General features: G+C 36.3%; 1 pseudogene; it reads right to left on the reverse strand.

Moving 5' to 3' along the window:
- Window positions 1–204: 204 nt before the first annotated feature.
- Window positions 205–1,873, reverse strand: LOC127237888 (asparagine--tRNA ligase, cytoplasmic-like; annotated as a pseudogene).
- Between the last annotated feature and the right edge of the window lie 20,820 nt (window positions 1,874–22,693).

The following is a 22,693-nucleotide window of genomic DNA, read 5'->3' on the forward strand; positions in this document are numbered from 1 at the left end:
ATTAAAGGGACATTGATGCCATTTGATGTTCAAGTCACACCTACTGCTTTTTATGGTAATGGGAAGAAAAAACATATAGACAGAAAAAAGTCTACTACACCCAAAGGGGAATCAAGGGATGGTTTCAGATTTCTGTTCTTTTACAGAGGCAGTGTTATCTTTTCATGGACATTTTCCCTTCCTTCGTGCCTCAGGGGCACTTGGCTATGGCCTACAATGCTGCATGAATCGAGCATACAAGCACCTATCTCTGATGTGATATCTGTTCAGAATCCAACTTAGGAATCTTTCCAAGCCCAAGCCACAGCCTCCATGAGGGCATGTACCTTACTTTCTCTGATCTGTATACCAGTAATAAGGAGCTGGGTCAATGTTTTCCCTTTTATGGCCTTCTAGAATTTCTTCACTATCCCAAGAGCGCATGGAACCACCCACAATCTCACCAACATTGGGCATCAACATGTCAACGGATTCGGTAAGTTGAGAATCCTCAGGACATCACTGTATACAGGACTTGATCTCCACAGGAAACCAACACAACAGGGTTGGTTCATTAATGGTGTCTGTCATCAGTCTCTTAGGAGCTTTGGGAATATCTTCTCCAGTTTCATAGAGCGTCCTGTCTTCTTTCTTTACAGCGTGCTCCCTCAGCCACTTAACAGCATCTGAATAGTTTATTCACCTGAAAGGCCACTTAGGGGGATTAAAACTCGGGTTGAAGTCATACATTATGCTTGCCACTGGTGACTGATGTCAAGAGGACACCCGGCTTCCACATGAGTGAATTCAGCCAGATGCCTTCATGTTCTGGACAGTTCGTCCTGGTATGACTGGGCAGTACATAAAACATCTCCCAGGGCCGGAAGGTAGGTCTCCAGGTACAGCTGCGAGGACTGGGTCAGAAATGCTTCTTCCCCAAAACAGTCAAGCTTGAAGAGTGTGGCCCCTCTGTCCACCTGCATCTGTGCCAGTGTCGGAGTAGTAACCTGTGACAATGAGAAGGAGCAAACAAGTCTGCGGTGGCCATCACTCATCCGAACGCCGTGGGGTGTCGCTTTCAGAAGGTGACGTGTAACAGACACTTACTTCACAGTAGCCCCTGTCAAAGAAGTGGTCGTTGAAACTCCTGGTGATCATGGAGGGTGCTTTCAAGATTTTGGACATGTTCTCCCCTCAGATCATCATGCGCAGGTTGTTGAGCTGGACATCTCTGTCATGCTCCTCATTGATCGGGTTATCAGCTCCCTACTTTCCTCCAGCTGGGGCCAGCCCCTCCAGCTCCCAGAAGTCACGGCTCAGCTCATGGCCTTCTGGAGCCTGTTTGCCCTTTGGAGTTAGGTTTAGTGTTCTGTACACTGCCACACTGCTCTCAGTGGACAAGACTATGCCATTGTGATACTAACACAAGTCATCTGACAAGACACACTGAAGATAGCCTGTACCATCTCGTGACACCAGAAACATCAAGTTCTTTCCTTGCCTTCCTAATCTGTGGGCCCAGCGAAACTCCTTGACTCCTCGGCCTCTATATCCATCTAACTCACATGCCTGCTCTGGCAGGCTTGGGTCATTTTTGGTGATAATTTCTTTGCTTCCTCCAGGTTCTTTTCTCATCATAAGTTATCTTCTGCCTCTTTCTTCTCCCGAGAAGCATTCTTCATCTGTTCTCTGTGCCACAGCTGTTCAGTGTTCTTCCTCTGGGACTTAGAAATGACATCCCACCTCTCATTCTCCTTTTGTGAATCCACATCAATGGTGGGAAGCAGCTCTTTTCTAACTGTCATTAAAGACCTTTAAATGGTTTCTCCTTGGTTGCATCTCCTGTTGCATCATTTCTTTCTCTACCAGAGACATCCAGCTCTGCTAGTACCATGCCTGCAGTCTCCCTGATCACCTTCAAGGACACCCACCCTGCACCACCACCACCTGGTCACCTCAATGTGCACCAATTCTTTCTTATTTAATAGACACTCTATAAAGACCTGAAATATAAAGCCCAGAGTGCCTAGGATAAATCAGCATGACACTTTAACTAGGATAAAAACAATATACAGAATTTTAAATGTTCACTTTTCCTCCTCCAACACCTTTTACCCACTGCTTCAATATTCTTAAACTTTATAATTTTTAAAGAAAACACACTTTCATCCTCCTGGAAGTAGCAATGACCTGCTTTCATTATTGCCCAAAATAAATGTTTTGATTTCAGGAGAAGCTGTTTGAGATGAGGACACAATATTGAATGATGGATACTGACTACAGAGAATCACACTATTACATTCAGGAATACTAACCATATGAAAAGGCCTCTTGTTGGAAAATTTTCCAATGCAAATATTACATTTTCAGTATGAAATTCTTATAAATGATTAATCATCCCTTTAAAAATGTAAGAGCTTTTTATTAAAATCTGTTTAAATAGATAATAACCTCTTTTAGTTCATAAATCACTAGGTGGTAGATGCTTTTAAACACAAAAGAAATTTAAATACATTATTTCAGTTAATTTGGGGACCATATTGGTATCCTCCCTCTTAAAACAAATGGAAGGATTAAATTTTGAGTCAAGCTAAACACCTAGCTTGCATAGGTAGAGAGAAATGGAACTAGAAATAATTTTAAAGACCGCCTAGCTGACTCAAATATGCTGCCTGCAATAAATATAGTATAAAATGAAAGCTAAAAATGTCCATATCTACTCAGTTTTGCATTGAACAGTAGTTTGTATCTGGGTAGTTTTAAAAGTAAAACATATTTTATAATTGATTTCTAAATAAATTGAACAGTCATCATGACTTTAAGGTCATTGCCTATGCACGAACTTGGCTTTGTGTCACCTGTCTAGCCATTTAGTAAAATTATTTACATGGTGGAATCACATAACATTGTAATTTAATGAAAAATGGCAATTTAATTACCAGTTAAAATGTCTTCTGAAGGATTAGATTAAGATTTGGCTCTGAGATATGGAGTTACTGGGTTCACTGAGAATCCTGCCACACTGCAAGCAAAGCAATTAGATGCAATAGAAACCTCCAGAACTCTGAACATATTATAGAAGTTCACATCTAAGAAGTGGCTGACTCACACATCATGAAAAGCTATTTTGTATGCATTGAATATCTATCTGCCAAAAGCTAACTTCAAAAGGAAATGATTGCCTCCCAGGGTGCCTAATCCAATTAAGGAAAATAAAAATGTGAATTTACAGAGTAAGACAAAGAGATGAATCATAAACTGTCTTTAAAACAACTTGAAATATCTATTCTCATGAGGGTGGCAGAGAAGGACATAAGTATATAATTAAGATGTCAAATATATATCCCAGGACTTTCTGTATGAAAAAATGAACAGACAGAATAGGTAAACATGAACCATGAAAGCCAAGAAATACTTTTCAAAATGCATCATTAGTGACCTCCAAAGCTTTGTCTCTGACTCCCTGTAAGATGATTAGGCTTTAAGAAGAAAGATTCGATGAAAACTTGGTTTCCGAGTGCTTTACATGAAGAACATATTTTTTTGTTGGATAGGCTTCAGGGACTTAGTATTCTTCATAAAAGTTCATAATGTAATAACCTTCTCTAAAGAAAAGCCTATATCAGAGTACCTCCTTCTTTACCTCATTTCTGTGATCTCAGGGAATATAAACAGCAGTGTGGAGATATCTTTGACTAAGTCTTACACCTCCACAAGAATACATACTGTGAAAAGTGATGCTACTGCCATATAGCAGAGTGTCATACATAGCATAGCGTGCTTCAAGGAACCAAATTGATGCATAAATGAGCACTATTAATGAGAGTAAAACAAGAGTTATTAATAAGAACTGTGTCCCTCTGGCCACTGTAAAGGTAGTTCTTGCCACTCCTCATCATGTAATGGTATATAATGGTTGGTAGGTCCAAGAAGAGGACCAAGCAAGAACATGTTTTTGCTTCATTCTTTTCAAACTGATGTCCTGAAGAATTCAGAAAACATTCTTGAAATTGTGACGACTTTCTTATTGAAGGTATGGCTCAATGGGAAAATAATAAGGAAAGGAAATGAAGTCTATACTGAAAAAGACACAATCTAACCAAACATGTGTGGAACTACTCCATTCAGTGACATGCAACGGCATTTTGAGGTAGATGCTATAGTGCAGAAGATGAAGGAAACATAACTCTTCAAAGATGCTGAGTTGGGAAGCAACTAAAGTGAACACTGAACAGGTCTTGCTTGAAATAAAAACTTTGAATCAGAGTTTGTTATTTGGTCATTGTTTTTTTTTTTTTTTTATACCAGGTTTCATGTAGTATGGTTGGCCTCAAAATCCCTCTCTATCCAAAGACACCCTTGAATTTCCAGTCCTTCTGACTCTTCTCAAGTACCATGGTAGAAATCACAGCTTAGGGAAAGCATTGGAGAAACCAGAATTTTAAATTTGTACGTCTTTTTGTTCAGGAAAGAAAATGACTGACATATGGTCACCTGGAAGGCTGAAGTAAATGTTGTCTAGCAACCTTGTGATATTTTTGCTATTCTATAGAGCCAGCCAGCCTTCCTGAACCCCCAATATCCAGAGCATTGTTTAGGCCTCTATCCTGAGCTTAGTCCATCCGGACTAGAACCCATCCTTTTAAAAGAGGTCCAATGTACTTGTGTCCTCCATCAATAGATCTGCCCTTATGCTCATTACTAGGTCCTTCCCATGAGCACTGTTTATCAGTCACTAGAACTCATGCTTATTGTTGTAAAGGTCACAGATGTTTTGCCACTTTGCAAGGGACTTTCGATGAAGTTATGCACACAGCTTTGTTGTGATAGCTGTCACGTGGACTCCTCTCTGCAAAGTTTTATTGTGCTTAAATGGGTAAGAATAACCTATGAGGCCAGACTCTGGAAGGTTCTGACCCAGCATCTGCCTAAGTGGTGCTGACCTGAGTTTTATTCTTCACCTTGTGCAGATGGTTTCCCTGCCTGTCACGAGGCTTGCAGGGACCTTGACATATTATATCACATCCAGGTCATGCTAAGCAAGCACTTCGTCCACTGAGCGCTATCATCAGCTTGAAGGGTTAGAATATCTCTGACTTTAACATGTGAGCATGTCACTGTCACCAAGGGAAGGACAATGCAGAGAAAGAGCCTGCTGCACCTCACAACAGCCAATAGAAACACAGGCATAGCTCTTTGAACAGAAGTCTTGCTTGTTCTATAGTCATACAAAGTCATGAATGAACAATGTTGAGATGGCATATAGAAAATGACAAAGTGGGGCTGGAGAGATGGCTCAGTGGTTAGGAGCACTGGGTACTCCTCCAGAGGTCCTGAGTTCAATTCCTGGAACCTGCAGGGCAGCTTATAACTATATGTAACTTCAGGTCTAGTGGATCTGACACACTCACACCAATGCACATAAAAAATTAAATATATTATTAAATTTCTACAAACCTAGATTAGAGAAGCCTTCTGCAATATAAGTAAAAATTTACAAGGTGGTATACTAATTGACCAATAAAAGTGTCTATCAACTACATTGATTAGAAAACACTATTATTTATGAAAATACTCCATTGTGCTCTGTAGTTAGCCAGTGAAGTTAAGCAGCCAAAGCAGGTTGCCTTTGAGGAAAGCAAACCCTGAAAGTTACTTAATTCTATCTCTTCTCCATAATTCCCTTGGAGAAAACCATACTCAATTCTGTTCTGTTGTGAGTAATTTGTCTTCCTCCTTAAGTTAAGACTTCCCTGAGTTTTAGAGATCCCCTGACACATCTTGAAAATAGGCAGTAAATATCAATTCCATGTGTCTTCGATTCCTCTACATAGCTTTCATTTCATTCAGCATGATTTAGAGTATAATATTATTTATAATAATGAAAAGGAGCATGAGGATTGCTTACAGATGTCACTAGCATTTAAAACATGGATTACAAACATGACAAAGAGGACCCCCATAAACTATAGTACAAATATTCTATTCTACTCGCTCTCAAAAAGTGAAAAGACATTACAAAAGTAAGAACTGCTCATCATATATAAAGATATTCAAGTCAGCATTCATCCAAGTTGTGAATGAATATGTAGGTAGATGATATATAAATAGATGATAGATAGGTAGATAGATAGCTACATGATATATTATAGTTCGATATGATATGACAGATGATAGGTAGAACATAATATGGAAAGATGCTCACAATAATTACTAGGGAAAATTCAAATCAGAATAAAATGAGGTACTACCTCACACCTTATGTGGACATGATTTTAAAGACATCTTGGTAGGGGTATGGAGAAACCAGAACTTATCCGTCAATAGAAAGGTTATAAAAAGCAGTGTATCCTCTATTGGAAAAGGGGTCAAGTTTCACACAAAATTAAACCACTGTATGGAGTAGCAATCGCACTTTGGTTACACATTCAAATATTTGAAATCATGGTCTCAAAAAGATATTTGGATTCCTATGTTGATCCAACATTATATAAAATAACCAATATAAAAAAATAGTTCTTGATGAAAAATTTAGCTCACTATTGAATACCTAGTTATTTCTGTTTTGTAAATTTTCCATTAAATTATGGAAGAGTATAATGCTTCTTTTTAAACATTATTTTATAATACTATTCTTTCACTGAAAATCAAAAGCATTTAAAAAATAAAATACAGGCCTTATTTTTCTATTACCACTAGTGACAGGATTTAAATTATTTAGCTTTGTGTTTTGCACTTCAAATGTGTTCCATTAAAGATATTTATCTGATACTTCTATAACTGAACACAATATGGGGGAAGAGAATAAAGAAAAGTTTCTCTAATATCTACAGAGAATAGCATTCAGTGTCTATTGAATTGATTTTAATATCTCAAAACTTAATTGGCTATAGAAAATGAGCTACTCTTAAGAGTTTATTGAGGTAAAAGTTCTGCCAGCCATGTTTTCAAGACTAGGTACAGAAGCTCTAATAATTCCATATGTAAGTTGTCATAAACACATTGTATTATAATGTTGTTTCTATCATTCCTTTGTAGATAGAGACCCCAAATGTAAACACAATGAGGGGGAGGGTAGAAGGGAGAGGGGGGAGGGAGTGGGAGAGAACCCTAAGGAACAACTTATCTTACAGGCTCTTTTTTCAATGATATATTTAATGATCTACAGCCAAAGGATAATGTTATTACTATCTTTAAAACCAAAGCACCTCACCAATTAAACACAAATGATAAAACATATTTACCAAGAATGGCCCAAAAAGGGAACCATACTTTGACTTACGACTTCTGGTACATGTGTACGTTATTCTTGAAGTCTGTCTGTAGTGCAGAATTATCTGTAACCCAATGGAATGAGTTCCAAAACTATTTGTGAGGTGGAGACAGGAGGAGCAGAAGTCTATGGTTGTCTTTAGACATATAAAGGTTTGATACAGTGGACCTACCTCAAAAGCAAAAACAAAAAAGTATAAAAATAAAATAAAAAAGAGTAAAGTTGCAGACATGAGTCTGTCTGATTTGAAAACTGAGTACAGATATCTAGTAGCTGAGTTTGTGAGTTTGCTTTGTATTGATGAGCAGGTAGACCAATGGAACAAAATATAACCACTTTACTAATTCACAGTAAATGCAGGAGGAGGAAAAGAAGAAGAGATAGTAGTAATTGTCGTAGTTGTTGTTTAATGGAGAACTTACATCCCATACTAATCACCAATCCTGCTGGGATATATATATATATATATATATATATATATATATATATATATATATACACACACACACACATATATATATATATATGTACACATATATATATATATATATATATATATATATATATATATATATAGATATAGATACAGGTCCAGATAGACATAGAGAAATGTCTATGAATGAATGTCCTTAGATGACCATGTTCTGGAAATTAAAAGACAGAGTCCATAACTCATATGTGTGTAATATTTGAAAACTCTAAAATCTGAACAACAAATAATCCAATCAATCTCACTGGAAAAAGATACAAAAGACTGGACTATAGACCGTGCCAGTGGGGTAGTACAGATGGCAAAGCCACTCATAAAATAGTGTTTAGCATCATTAGGGAGAAATTAAATCTACATCATTAGGGAGAAATGACCAATACTCACACATCCCTAAAATAAAAGTGAAGGAAAACACCACCTGTCTATCAGAATGAAAAGACACTGGATCTCCAATACACTGCTAGTAGGAGTGTGAAAAAACAAAGCCACTCCGTGAGCAGCTTCTCTGCTCCATAAGAGTAAAATGTGTGACTCCCATATGGCCTTGCGATTGTATTCCAGGATACTTCTAGAGAGATAAAAGCTTACATTTACACAAAGCCTACACATGGGTGTTTATAGCAGCTTAATTTGTAACAGTTAAATCTGAAACCCAGGGAATCCAATGAAGACAACAAACAAACAGATAAAATGTGACTACTGTGAACTTCTCTTACCCAATACAAGGAATGACTTATTAATTGAACTAACTGATTAATCTTCAGAGAATGACAAGGCATGACAAACTATCATCCCAAAAGGTCACTTAGCATATACTCCCACATCTCTAAAACTATTAAAATGACAAAGGTAAAAACTGGAGAAGAGATTATTGGTTTCCAGGGTTCAGGTAGTCTGAGAAATGCCACATGAGAGATCTCCTATAAAAGGTCAACCTGAAGATCCCTTGAGCTTGTGAATGTTCTGTATCTCTTCTGTGTCCTTGTCAATATACATGTGTGATGCTGGACTTCCATTTTGTAATGTTATCCTCATGGTAACCATGTAAAGGGATCATAAGATATTTCTTCATTATTACTTGCCACCCTGTATGGATGTCCAATTGCATCAAAATCAAAGTTTAATATAAAATCTATGATCTTCCTGGAATGGCACATCTGTTGTATGTCCCGGCTAATAATGCCTTGAGAAAGACTGCCTCAACAATATCAGAAAATATATGTAATAGGCACATAAAATGTAGGAAAGTGACAGGAGTTGCTTACTCCTGCTCCAGCTAGTAGTTGATCAATTGTAAAAACAGTTCTCTGTTGACTCACATGGATTCCACACTAATATTCCACCTGTTTTAACAGCACTCACTCATATATGAATGTTAGACATAGAGCAAAGGATCACCAGCCTACAATCCACATAGCCCGAGAAGTTAAGAAGCAAGGAGGACCCTAAGAGAGACATACTTGATCCCCCAGAGAAGCAGAAAGGGTCAAGATCTCCTAAGCAAATTGAGAATATGGAATCACAGGAGAGGGAATTAGGAGAAAGAGAATGGGAGAGGAGGAGGGGAGAGGAGGACATGAGGGAGCAGGAAGATTATGTCAGGTGAGGAATAGAGGAGAGCAAGAAAAGAGATACCATAATAGGAGGAGACATTATAGGTTTAAAGAGAAATCTGGCACTAGGGAAATGTCCAGAGATCCAGAGGAATGACCCCGACTAAAAATCTAAGCAATAGTGGAGAGGCTACCTTAAATGCCCTTCCCATAATGAGATCGATGACTAGCTTATATGCCATTTTAGAGCCCTCATCCAGGAGCTGATGGAAGCAGAAGCAGACACCCATAGCTAAACACTGAGATGAACTCCTGGAATCCAGTTGCAGAGAGGGAGGAGTGAAGAGCAAAGGGGTCAAGACCAGGCTGGAGGAACCCGCAGAGACAGCTGACCTGAACAAGGAGGATCTCATGGGGAGCTGAAAGGGATGGGATAGGCGGTCAGTGGGAGTTAGGGGAGAGGGGGAGGGATGGGGAACTGGGATTGACATGTAAAACAAGATTGTTACTTCAATTTTTAAAATATAAAAGGAAAAAAATAAAAAATATAGAAATTAAGAAAAGGAATCCCTGTCATTTCTAATACTCTATGTTATTCTTCACATTTATTCCAATGATTCACTCTCCTTCTAAGAGGAAGACAACACTGATGTAATCTTTATGCTTTTTTGTTTACGGTAGGCTCACACAGCACTTCATCAGTGAGTTCTGATGCATAGAAACTACCAACTCCAGCTTATCCCTGTGATCTCAGCTTGCTGAACTAAAGATGACTTTACATCACATCTCTGAGAAAGAAATGTGTGATCTATTCCTGGAAAGCAATTGTCCGGACACACTTACACAGAAACATATGCACACACATTAAAGAAATGACTGCATAAACAAGACCAGAACACTGACAATATCAACAGGCATGCTAAAGTAGAAGTGGAAAGCCTCACTAGGTCCCACCACTAGACACAGAACCGTAGGCAGCTTATTGTTTTCTTTAACATTCTTTATGATTTTAAAATTTCCTATAGCAATTAATTATTGATTTTCATATTAAAAACGAATATATAGTTTCTATCCATTTGAATTGTCACAATGTAAACAGGTTGAAAATATAACATACTCTTAGAATTTCCTTTAAAATGCATGTATGCATGCAATTATAAAAAAAATAGCTAATAAATTTGTTCTTTCCCCCATATAATGATCCAAAATGTTATTTTCCATAATTACAAAATATAATCAATTTTGTCCTTTGTAAGGAAATAGAACCATGATTTCTATTATTTGTAGCCTAGGAAATCAAACACATTATAGTGAAAACCATGATAGCACAATTTGAAACACTTAAGTATTAAACATGATTCTATGGACATTATTTTGACAATTGAAAGCTCAGTGTTATGGTTACACAGATGGATATTGAAAACGTGATTCTTTGACCTCAATTTTACCTTATCTGGCTGCCTCATTTACATATATCATATTATCCAGTAGCAAAGTGGATAATTTTGAGCCCTTGCACAGAGATTCATATCATGCTTATTATTTAGGGAAGTAAAAAGAGCAATCTTGGATAATGTGCTATATGAGCTCTCAGTTACACACATCAATCTCCTTGCTTTATTTATACTTGAGAAATATGCAGTACATGATACACTGGTAATAAATACAGGCAAGTCCAAATCAAAATCTTATGTTATCTTTATAGTAAGGTGATTTGGGAAGAGTTCTGCTGTTTGTTGTGATTTGTGAGAGGGGACAGGGCTGCTTTCACATATGGAAAATCAGGGGGAAAAGGGGACAAGGAAATGCTATTTCATGGAACATGGGCAATATTGTCAAGACAATACTATTTATAAAGGTCAATACAGTTAGTCCCCAAGATATGTATAGATACCTGCCAAAGCTGAAAGACAGTAAGGGGAAAGAGAATAATAATAATAACAATAAAAGAAACACACCATGAATTCTCATTCTTATATGATAATGACCTCTCATTTCAAAGAAAAAGTGTTGCTATTTACATTTATTTATTACATTTATTTACATTGCTATGTATCATCCATCTACTCTCTATATTTGTTCATCTATATCTGTAACTATCTTTTACATTCCATATGTAATAAATTTTAAAATATGAGTGGACCATGAGAGAAGACAACAAACCTTTGAATTATGGACATAGGAAAGGATGACATACCAAAGACTGAGAGGATATTTTCAATAAAATTATAGAATAAAAATTCTCACCTCTAGAGAAAGAGATGCAAATCCAAGTACAAAAGGCTTATAGTCCACCAAAGAGACGAAAAAAGAAAATAACCTTTTCACAAATATTGGAACCTAAACACTAAAGCCAGAGAGTAAAGAAAGCTGCAAAATTAAAGAGTCAAGACACTTATGAAGGCAGGCCCAATGCAATAGCTTCTGGCTATTCTCTAGAAGCATTCTACAGGACTGTATTCAACCAGATAAAAGTATCACAACAAAAGAAAATCATACAAAAGTTTTCCATTTAATCCCATAGTAAAAGAAAAATCAGCAAATAGTTTATTTTAACATTTATGAAAAATTAATGTTCTAAATTCTACAATAAAATGTTTTCTTCCAGTTATAGCAAAACTATTTTAGACATTGATACAAATCAGGTAGAAAAATTTTCAAGCAACTGCATTAACATAAAATATTTCTGGCTATCAAGGCAAGTCTAGCTACCAGCAGAGAGAAAACATTACAAGAAATTTAGGAAAATATATTTTTAAAATCATCATAAATTAATAAAATATTTTCAAAAAATTCAGAAGACACCAATAACACAATTTCAGGGAAAACAGAACAAGTATACACATATTCTACTTAACCTACAAAATAGTATGTCTGTATCTGTAAAGATGCATGATTTTATTCACAAATTATCCTCTAGGTACATAAAATATCTTTGCTGTTTAGTGAATCAGCTTCAAGAATGTTCATAACATCCTTAATAGGGCTAAGAAAATGAGACACAGGTTCATTATCAGTCAATAACTTGATAAATCAACTCTGGTATAATATCAAGAGGGCAGGAGAGAGAGAGGGAGGGAGGGAGAGGGGGAGGGAGGGGGGAGTGATGGAGGGAAGGACGGAGGGAGAAAGAAAGAGAAATCTTTCAGAATGTGAATGAATTCTCAGGTAACATACTTTTAAGATTCAACAAATTTTAGAAGTGTTACCCTCCTAATTTATTGTTCATGGAAGTGGGGGTAGGGATGAAGTTAATCTGTCTCTATCTATCTCTCTGTCTCTCTGTCTCTGTCTCACTCTCTGCTTCCATAATGTATTCTAAACTAAAATAAATTATCTCTCACTGAAGTATTTATTTCAGGCATTTTGTTACACTTACGGAAAGTGTAACTAATACACCATTCCAAACTCAGAGAACCGCCCTTGAACATGGTTTACCATACGTTTGTTATAGCATACTTATGCCTCTGGTAGTTGAATAGCACAGGTGAGTGGCCTGTATAGGACTAACCTGCAGTGAAAAATGGAGCTTGTGGGAAGTTATGTTGGGCCCAAATCACTAAACATAGTCATGAATTTATGAAGCAAAGAAAATTCCGGCTCAAGAAATTTGAGTTAATAGTTCTTCTAATCAACAAAACGAAAGCCTGGCAAAAAGGGTCAAGTAGTCCCACTATGAACACCCATGTCTGCTGGAAGTTAGGATAGATGTGGGTCCCATATTTGCTTTTGTAAGATGTGGCCCCTTGGCATGTGTGGGTTGGAATGAGCGTAGCTTTAAACCTTCTTTATTCCCTGAACAGTACCATCAAATGAAAGAATTTCCTTCCTTTCTCTTAAGCAAGTTTTAATTTTCTCAAGGGAGAGGTGCCCTCTGCAAACAGAAGAGAGGCCAGAAACACAACGATGCAAAGAGGAATCCCACTAACAGGATTTGATTGACAAACCTTGCCTATATCATATCAATCATATTCTTTAGGCTTTGCTTATCTGGACTGTGTACACTCCATCACATTAAGGAGAAAAAGTCCATGGGTTCACTTACTTGTTTGTTTGTTTTTTGTGTGCTGGAGTGTGTGTGGTTGTTTGTTTCATTGTAGGGTACTTTGAGCCTTCATTTCTGAGTATTCATTTACAGAAAATACATGTTAAATTTTCATCCTTTTTTATTTTGTTTCCTGTTTTTGTTTGTTTTAAGGGATATCTGTCATGAGCAGAGGAATCTAGCACGAAAAAGGAGAGTTACTCTTTGCACACTGCAATGAGCTATGTGTCATTTTCAATTTCTGCACAGTTCGCCCACAAGTCTTAGTTCCCACATGTATTTATATCACCGAATAACAAAACTCCTTCCATCATTTTTACTGGAGTACAAAAGACCAAAGGCATAAAATGTGGAGCTGTGTTACTGCAAGGTTAAAGACATGGCCATAGTGTGCCTGCTGTGAAGACAGGTGCCAAGTTCAAACCAAAATACAATGGGACTCTGGCTATTGCTGTTTCACTCAGTCTCAGCTTCCAACAAGATTTAGAGATTCATTGCACATCTGAGCTGCATAAGACCTCATGAAACACGCTGGCACAAATCCACTGTGTCTGCTGACAGATAGTTAAGCCATCCCGGGCAGATGCTTGTCTAGGGACTGGACCTTGAGTCTTTCCCAAGCTCTCCATGTGACACACAGTGTTCTAATGCTACTCACTGGGACAAGATACCACAGGGTTTTTTTTTCTTGACTTGTACAATTTTATGCATCTTTTCCCTCCTATTTGTTATCTAATTATTTATGAAGAGAATGATTATGTTTGTATAATTTGATTGATACTATTAGGAAATAACGCAATCTCTTCTTTTTTTAAGAAATAACAATTTTTTAGACAATCATTCTTAATTTAAAATGAGGCTGAACAAAGCATTTGATTGTGGTGGGTAATCAGGAAGCACTGGGGATTTTCTCAGCATAATAAGGAATAAGTAAGAAAGATGCTTCTCCATGTTAAATAAACTCTGTCATGTGGATTCTTAGTTTGAAACTGAATCCAGCTAAATTTGGAATTTGTTACTTTTCCCACACGACTTCCCACTTTCTCAATGGATAAAACAAGCTTACCACAGTCCTAACAAGCCTTGGAAATTTTGGGGGAGTTTTATGTTTTTCTTAAATGAAAACAAAGCATATTTACAAGTTGAAGAGTCAGAATTACAGAGAAAGATGTTAAATGATACATACAAAATATGAGCTTTATAAAAGAAATTTATACTCGAGTGGGATCCTGAAATGATTATTAAATAGAATACTTTATATCTACACACATTAAATTTCCAATTTTCCATATATATTATAAAAATATCCAAAAGGATACAAAGTACAAAAATACCCTTTTCTTAGAACTGAGCTATAAGCTCCACCAAGACAATGGCCTATCTGTTTGCTCATCAATTTGCCTGAGGCATTACCTCAGAACTTCTACCCTTCTGAGAAGTCATTCTCTTTCTCACTATCATGAAGAATATGGTTGTCATCTCTAAAATATAATGTCATTTCTAATATCCACATATAAAAGGATGAAGTTGAACCCTTACCTCCTGCCAGAAGCAAAAATTAACTTAAAATTATCAAACTATCCAAAGTATGACTTGGAGGAATACAGCACCTTGAAGAAAATGTGGCTGTGCACCTCTCTAGATGCAACTTGGGAAACAGATTCTTCAAAATGACATTTCATTAAAACTAAAGACTTTCATGCTTCAATCAATATTAGCAAGAATGTCAAAATAAAACCACAGAACTAAATACATCTAAGTTGGTGAATTATGAGACATGTAAATTACACTGAGGCTATACAAACCAATTTAGAAAAATAAGTAAAGATTTATAGACATAAAATGCTTTAATATATTGCTGGAAGAATAGAAAGGTTGTGAAAGCATGAAAAAATATATGATATGCCTGAATTAGAAATGACCTATAGATTCAATGAACCTTCAGGATAAACATAAGGAAAGATTCCTGGTGGTTTTATTTTTATAGAAATTAGCAAGCTAATTCAAAAATCCATGGGACTCTACAGAGAAGGTGGAGCAGGGTAGTGCCTTAGTTATACAAAGAGAGAAACAATATCCCTTGACAGAATAGAGCTGAGGAATATACTCATACTGTTACTTTAGGGAAAACTATGAAATTATTAGTAGAAAACTGTTGCCTTTTTAGACATATTCAAACTATTAATACCAGATTTTTTTTAAAAAAGGAAGTGAAATAATTATTAATGTGTAAGCTATGTAAAAATTAAGATAAAATGAAAGTAGATAATGATCTAAATGCATACTTAGAGGTTAGTCGTGAAAAGAAGTGTAGTTATTAATTTCAATTGTCAACTTGATGGAACCTAGAATCACCATAACATCGGGCCTCTGGAAAGACCTCTGGGGAACTTCAGGTTAGTTTAATTGAGATGGCAGCACTTCATAGGCTTGGGTCCTGGACCTAATAAGAAGTAAAAAGGAATCTGATAAAGAACATCAATCACTTTCTGTTTCCTGACTGTGAGCACAATGTTACCAGCTATCTTGAGATTTATAGCCATGAATTCATAATGGTGATGAATTTTTATCCCTTGGGGCTTAATGCTGAAAAGACTCATCATTCCTTCACATGCCCTTACTCATGAATTTTGCCACAGCAACAATGACATTAACTAATACAGTAAGTATGACCCTCAGAAGAAAAAGAAACAAAACAATAGCTTGATCAATAAGATTTCATCAAATCATAAAAGTTTTTGAGAGTAAAATAATTAGAAATAACGTAACAGATGCATATACTTAATACACAATGATAAGTCAATATGCAAAATAATAAAACCGGACAAATACTTCTCACCAAAAATGCTATTGGGCAGCATGTAATCATGAAATGATGTTCAATGCCATTAAGTGTAATGGTAATATGATTTAAGGCATTGATTATATATGGCCAAGTTCCTACTGAGGTAGCCAAAATGTTAAGGATTGCTGAAAACATGGAGCAGCTGAAGCTCATCACTGCTGAACTCTCTCTTCAGCAGTGAACAGTATCCATGTATCTATCAGTAAGAAAATGTATAAAGAAATGGCAGTACATTTATGCAATAGAGATCCATGCAGAAAATCAATTAATTGGATATAATGTAAAATAAATAAAGGCATATAGTGGCTTGGATAACTCTCATAAGAGTGTTTAAGAATGTTGAGAAAAGCAATGTCAACAGCCTGGATCTTAACTCACAGATGATTTGGTGACAACAAGGGAAGCCAAACAAAGGACAAGGTAAATGTGTCAGGAGGTTAGTATGGACTTGTTGCCATGGAAGCAGTTGAAATTGATGGGAAGAAAGATATCAGAATAAAATGGAGTTCGTGGAAGCAAAGTAGCATCGACATAAATTATTGTAATAAGAACCTAAAAGGGCTACAGAGAAGGTGCAGTGATTAAGAGTTTTTGATGTACCGTCATGAAGATCAATAGTTCTGATTCAGCACTCCTATAACAATATGGGGCATCCCATAGAACATGTAATTCCAGCTATGAGAATCCAATCCCTCTTCTTGCCTCCATGTACTTGTGTGTACACCCATACTCTCGCACGTGCAAGTGCACACACACACACACACACACACACACACAAATACAGTAGATGTACAAAATATACCTTAGTTTTAAAAGAGGCTAAGTTAAAAATCATTTGATTATCTCATAGATAAGTAAATTAATTTCAAAACTCATCATCTAACTGAAAGTTATGAGCCACACATGTAATCCCAGCTATTCAAGAGGCTCAAACAGGAGAAAGATAGAGTTCAAAGGCAACTTTGGGGAAACCTACTTCAAAATGAAACTAAATGAAATAGCAGCTGTTGCAGGCTGCGTGGTAAAATGTTTTCCTAGCACGTGTAAAGGGATTCAGTTCCTTGCATTGCATCTCTATATGAAGGAAATTCTTAGGAGAAGATAGAAATAAAATGGAGCTTCTGAAAATTATAAGTCATATGAAAGGAAGCCTCCATCAAACAAGCTTACTGCAGACCTCTTACATATTTTCTTTGTAGGAAAAGGAATAAGACAATTCTACACATTATTTACTCAATCAAAATAAAATATACCCACAAAGTTTTGAAATGATGTTTAGGTGAATTTATTTACAATATTCAAGAGGTGTAAGAAACACAAAATGTATGTCAATATATGAAGTGATTAAAAAATAGTTGTGGTCTACACATACATTTGTCAGGTATCTATCACTTAATATCAATTTAATACAGAGAGCAACTTGGATGAATACGTTTAAAAAGTCACTGGAAATGGCCAAATATAAAAAGTGAACTTTTTTTTATGACTTCCTTCAGATGACAGTCTGAAGCTAAGTCACTGTGACAGGATGCATTTCAGTGATTGTTTTGTTGGAGGATGAAGGGGAGACTGATTGCCAAGTAACACTGGGAAATTTCTTGTGTGATGGGAAATGTTGTGTACCTTGATTTCAGTTGTGATTACACTGCATTATACATTTGTCAAAACTAACCTTGCACTAAAAATATGTGCCTTGAACTGAAAGTATTTCAGAATATGCCTCTGTAAAGCTAACTAACAAAGAGAAATATACACCCTGTACACCTTGCAATTTTCTGAACATGAGTATACAGATTTGGCTTGTTTTAATCTTCATAAAATTATCACGAGAAAGCAGCAACACATCCTTCCCCAGGAGATCATGAAAAGACAAGTAAAGCATGAATAGAGTGTCCAATTCTACAAGTAATTTTCAGGTACTGCAATCATCCTGGATCCCATCAGAGAATATTAAGACATAAAGATGCACAGAACATAGTGACCTCCTAATCATAGGTCTCTGAAGGGTTAGAATGCCAGTCCATTGCTGGAGTCATTAAACCAAAGTCATGCTTCACACAAGTGAAAATGTGGTACCCTAATTCATATTTCATGATGACTTGATGAGGACACAATTGAAGGTAGTATGCCGATGAGTAGATCTATAAAATAACATTCTCAGTAAACTACATATCAAAAACCAATAAAACTGTAAAAAATAAATAAAGCCCATATAGAAAAAAACATATTCCTCAATGTTGGTATAATATGAAAATCTGAGAAATAATATATAATAAGAAACTCTGATTAAGAGTCTGGCATTTCCCAGAGACTGTCAAGGAATAGATGTTCTTTTAGCTATCACTGGACATACAGAACTTCCTTGGTAGATCTTCTCTTGGGGATGCAGACATCTCAATTCAGCAACCCTTGCTTCTTGGTCCCATGACATGAGGAGCTATTGTTTCTGTCTCATCGACAGTGTCCATAATTTGTGTTCCTAAGGACACTAAAATGTAATTGAGGCAGCTAACAGAAGAATAGTTTATAGTGTGCATTCATGCATGAATGTAGATTTTCTTATAAATAATGAGCAAGTTAATCTGAATATTAAAGCTGTACATCATGATAAACAAAGTTTATCCAAGAAATGTGAGGCCAGTTACATGTTATAAAAGCCATTAGTGCTTTTCTTGACGTTAATAGTTTAACAAAGGAAGAATATTTATGATTATCTTTAAATATTCTAGAACAGCATATAATAAAATTCAAATTCCTTTGTTAATTTTTCAAGAGCTCCTGATGAATTAGATATTGACAACTATATTATAATATTGCTTACAGAGTTATGATTTTATGCTGAGAAAACCTAAATTAGCTATTAAATTTCAAGAGTAAACATTGCAGTGTCCAAGTATATGACAAATACTCAATTTTACTTATTGTTATATATGAGAATCATTATCTGTCCTTGCACTAAACATTACTTTTCAGAAATTCAAGTGATAAAGAATGCAAAGATGGGGTGAGCTAAGCATACACTTAAAGAAAATTATACAGAACATATGAAGAACATAGAAACATCTTATTTGACACTTAAAAGATAAAGAAAAAGTAAAATCATACTGTTGTCCTGAGTACTTTCCAAATAAATTGTTTTTTTCCTAGAATTTGGTTTTATCTTGTATGGCATGCTAGTTGGTGCCTAGCATCATCTTTGAACCATGTTTTCTAACTTTCCTCAAGGAAATATTAAGAATAAATTTCACCCCTTCTAAGTCTTTTTTATTAAATCCAACTCCTGTCTTTTGACTTTCCCTACCCTTTCACCGGACATCTCAATGTGGTAATTACTGATAATTGCTTTATACACCTGGCACTGTCTATTGGCATAGACTACTAAACCTAGTGCATAGTAGATATATGTAATTGTCAACATTTAGTTGTTCATTAATTATTGTATTTAGCAACTTGTTCCATTAAGGCTATCTGAAGCATAGCTACAAATTTAATTTCTTGTGGAAATATTGGAAGTAAATTTATATTACATATAGTTAAAAGAAAATTAAGTGTTTAGTATTGAATGTTTATATTTCTTTTAAAATATTATTGGACATATGTCTGTGAGTGTGATATGCAAGCATATATCTGTGTGGGGGAGTGCATACATACCATGGTGCACTGTGGAGATCGGAGGACAACCTCAGACAACGGGCCTTAACAGGACCTTATTGGAAACAGGGTCTCTATTTTTGTTGCATGGTGGTATGTCACAGGAATGCTGAGATTATATATCCCTGGTCTCTTCCAGGGGATTTAAGCTCAGGTCCTCAAACTTCTGTGGCATGCCACCTTCCAAGGCCTAGATGTTCATATTTCCTACAAAGAAAAAATGCTAACTCCTCATCCTCTTCAAAATACATTTATCACCTCTGTGTGCAGTGTCCGGAGAGTTCTTTCCACCTTTTCTCATAAGTCTAAATATAAAGTCTGCCATGTTTACATCTGTGAATTGATAAACTTGTGTTCTCATACACAGTTTGAAAACTGGGAGCGTGGGAGATATGAGTCTTCAGTACCCTAAACACAGCGTTACCTCCCTGTCAACAAATAATTAATTCTGCAGGAAGGACAACAGCGTTAAGAACCTTTTAAATTAAAGTAGGAAGAAATGTTCTCTAGTCCTTTTTGATTCTAATAAGTAAAATTTAAAGCCTTGTACGTGGCACTAACAGTTGAGAGGAGCCATGCTTTTAGTTCTACAATATTCCAGACAGGAGAAAAGTCTTACTTACTACTTATTTCCCATTCTCTTGGGAATGAATAAAAAAAAAAATACTGTATGAAAGAAACTACTGAATATCTAAACAGAAAGGGGGAAGAGGTGTTCCTTTGTACCTTTGTAACTTCCTGCCCACTCACTGTGGGCTCATCCAACTCTGCCTAATGTCAAGGGTTCCAATCCAAGGCCACAGATAAACCAGTGTTAGTTGAAAAAGTAAAAGCTATTTCCACAGAAAAGAGAGAAATTATCACTTTTCAATATCTTTGAATTTGGAATTTTAAAGATCAATGCCCTTGTGTTTGGACAAAATCTGTTCTTGCTGCCCTGTACAGAATCATCCAATATGTTTGCCAATGTTGTACTGAGAAACAAGCTATTTTCATTTTGGAGCTTATTAATGACTTCTGAAATGTGTTTGAACTAATATACATAATTTTAAAGCTACATAATTTGTATTGCTGAGGTTTCAAAGAATCAAAGAAAGAAAATTATCTCAATCTGAAAGCTTAACTACCATGTTTCAACGAGGAGGTTCTTTTTAATCAGAAACTCTAATGGATCTTTGACAATAATGTGAGGAACAAAGTTCCTTTAACACAGGAGGGTACCGGCTGAATGAAAGAGAACACAGCTAATTGCATAGTAATTGCTATATATACAATACCTGAAGCACAGTATTAGTCATTATGGGTGGTGACAGATGGGTCATGATGCCTTTGCTCACTCTGCAACTGGCAAGCAAGATTCAATTAATTTTCACATTTCCATATGAATGCTCTTATCAATAGCATTTCATAAGCTTTTCATTTTTACCTTATGGTATATGTTGTTTGCTTCCTACAAATGAGACATTAATAAGCTGGAGTAATGATGTAAAAATAAATTTTAAGCAATATGCCAGAAAATTTTGTCTACTCAAGTGAATGAATAAGAAGATTATCCCGGATCAACTACTTAAATTTCTAAGCATCTCGTGATGATCCAGTCTATTAGAATGGATGGTTCATGTCTTTTCATTACAACTGTTCCTGTTGGTGAGCTTCAACATACAAGTCAAGCAGTAGACACATCCTACTGAGTTATTTCTACAGAAGGCCAGGTTTACTGTGCTGTTGTGGACTTTTGATATTTAAATTTATGGTATTGTTTTCTTGTAGAAATAAAGTACACTAAGAGATATGACATAAATAATAAATTCATAGAAGGGCACTTGAATGGCTCAAAGACAAGTCCTCAAATGTATGTCTCACAACAAAAACGAGGCAAATAAGGGAAGGAACCTTGTTGCCAGGTTTTTTCTTCCTTCCTTATTCAGTTTTAGTATCTTGTGTATTTGTAGAATTTTATCCATTTCTTCTACACTGCCTCATTTGTTAGGTTGTTCCCTCATACTTCATGGAGATTTCAACATGAGTTATAATGTTATCTCTCTCTCTTTTGCTTCTCACTAAAGGTATTTGAATCCAATCTCCATTGTAATTTAGCTAAGAGTTTCTCGGCTTTGTGTTGTTCACAGAAACCCCCACTGAACCCTGGGATTTTTTTTGGCTGTTTATGTATGTTGCACCTAGTCACTGTGATGGTCTTTATGTTATCATTATTATTATTAAAATTCTATTTATTTATTTTATTACCCAACCACAGTTTCTCCTCCCTCCTCACCTCTCATTCCTTCTCCCCTTCCCTCTGCCCCCCCAATCCATTCCTCCTCCACTTCTGTTCAGAAAGGGACAGACCTCCCATGGGTATCAACAAAGCATGGCATATCAAATTGCAGGAAAACTAAGCATGAGGAATAGGTTCCCGAGATGCAGCCAGTGTTAGGGACAGCCCCTACTCCCATTGTCAAGAGTCCCACAAATAGACCAAGTTATTCAACTGTCACATATATGTGGAGAGCTTAAGTCAGTCCTATGCAGGTTCCTTGCTTATTGGTTCAAACTGGGTGAGCTCCTATGATCCAGGTAAGTTGTTTCTACGAGTTTTCTTGTGATGACCTTGACCCCTCTGGCACCTTCAATCCTTCCTTCCTCTCTTCAGCAGGATTCCCTGAGCTCCGCCTAATGTTTGGACATCACTCTTTGCATGTTTCCATCAGTTACTGAAGGTTCTGTGATGACAACTGGGGTAGCAACCAACTGCATCACAGGAGATGGCAAGTTCAGGCTACCTACCCACTATTGCTAGGAGTCTTAGCTAGGAGTCAATTTGTGGGAGTTTCCATTTCATCAGGTCTGTCCCCCC

This window comes from Phodopus roborovskii, unplaced genomic scaffold (assembly GCF_943737965.1).
Source record: "Phodopus roborovskii unplaced genomic scaffold, PHOROB, whole genome shotgun sequence".
NCBI lineage: Eukaryota > Metazoa > Chordata > Mammalia > Rodentia > Cricetidae > Phodopus > Phodopus roborovskii.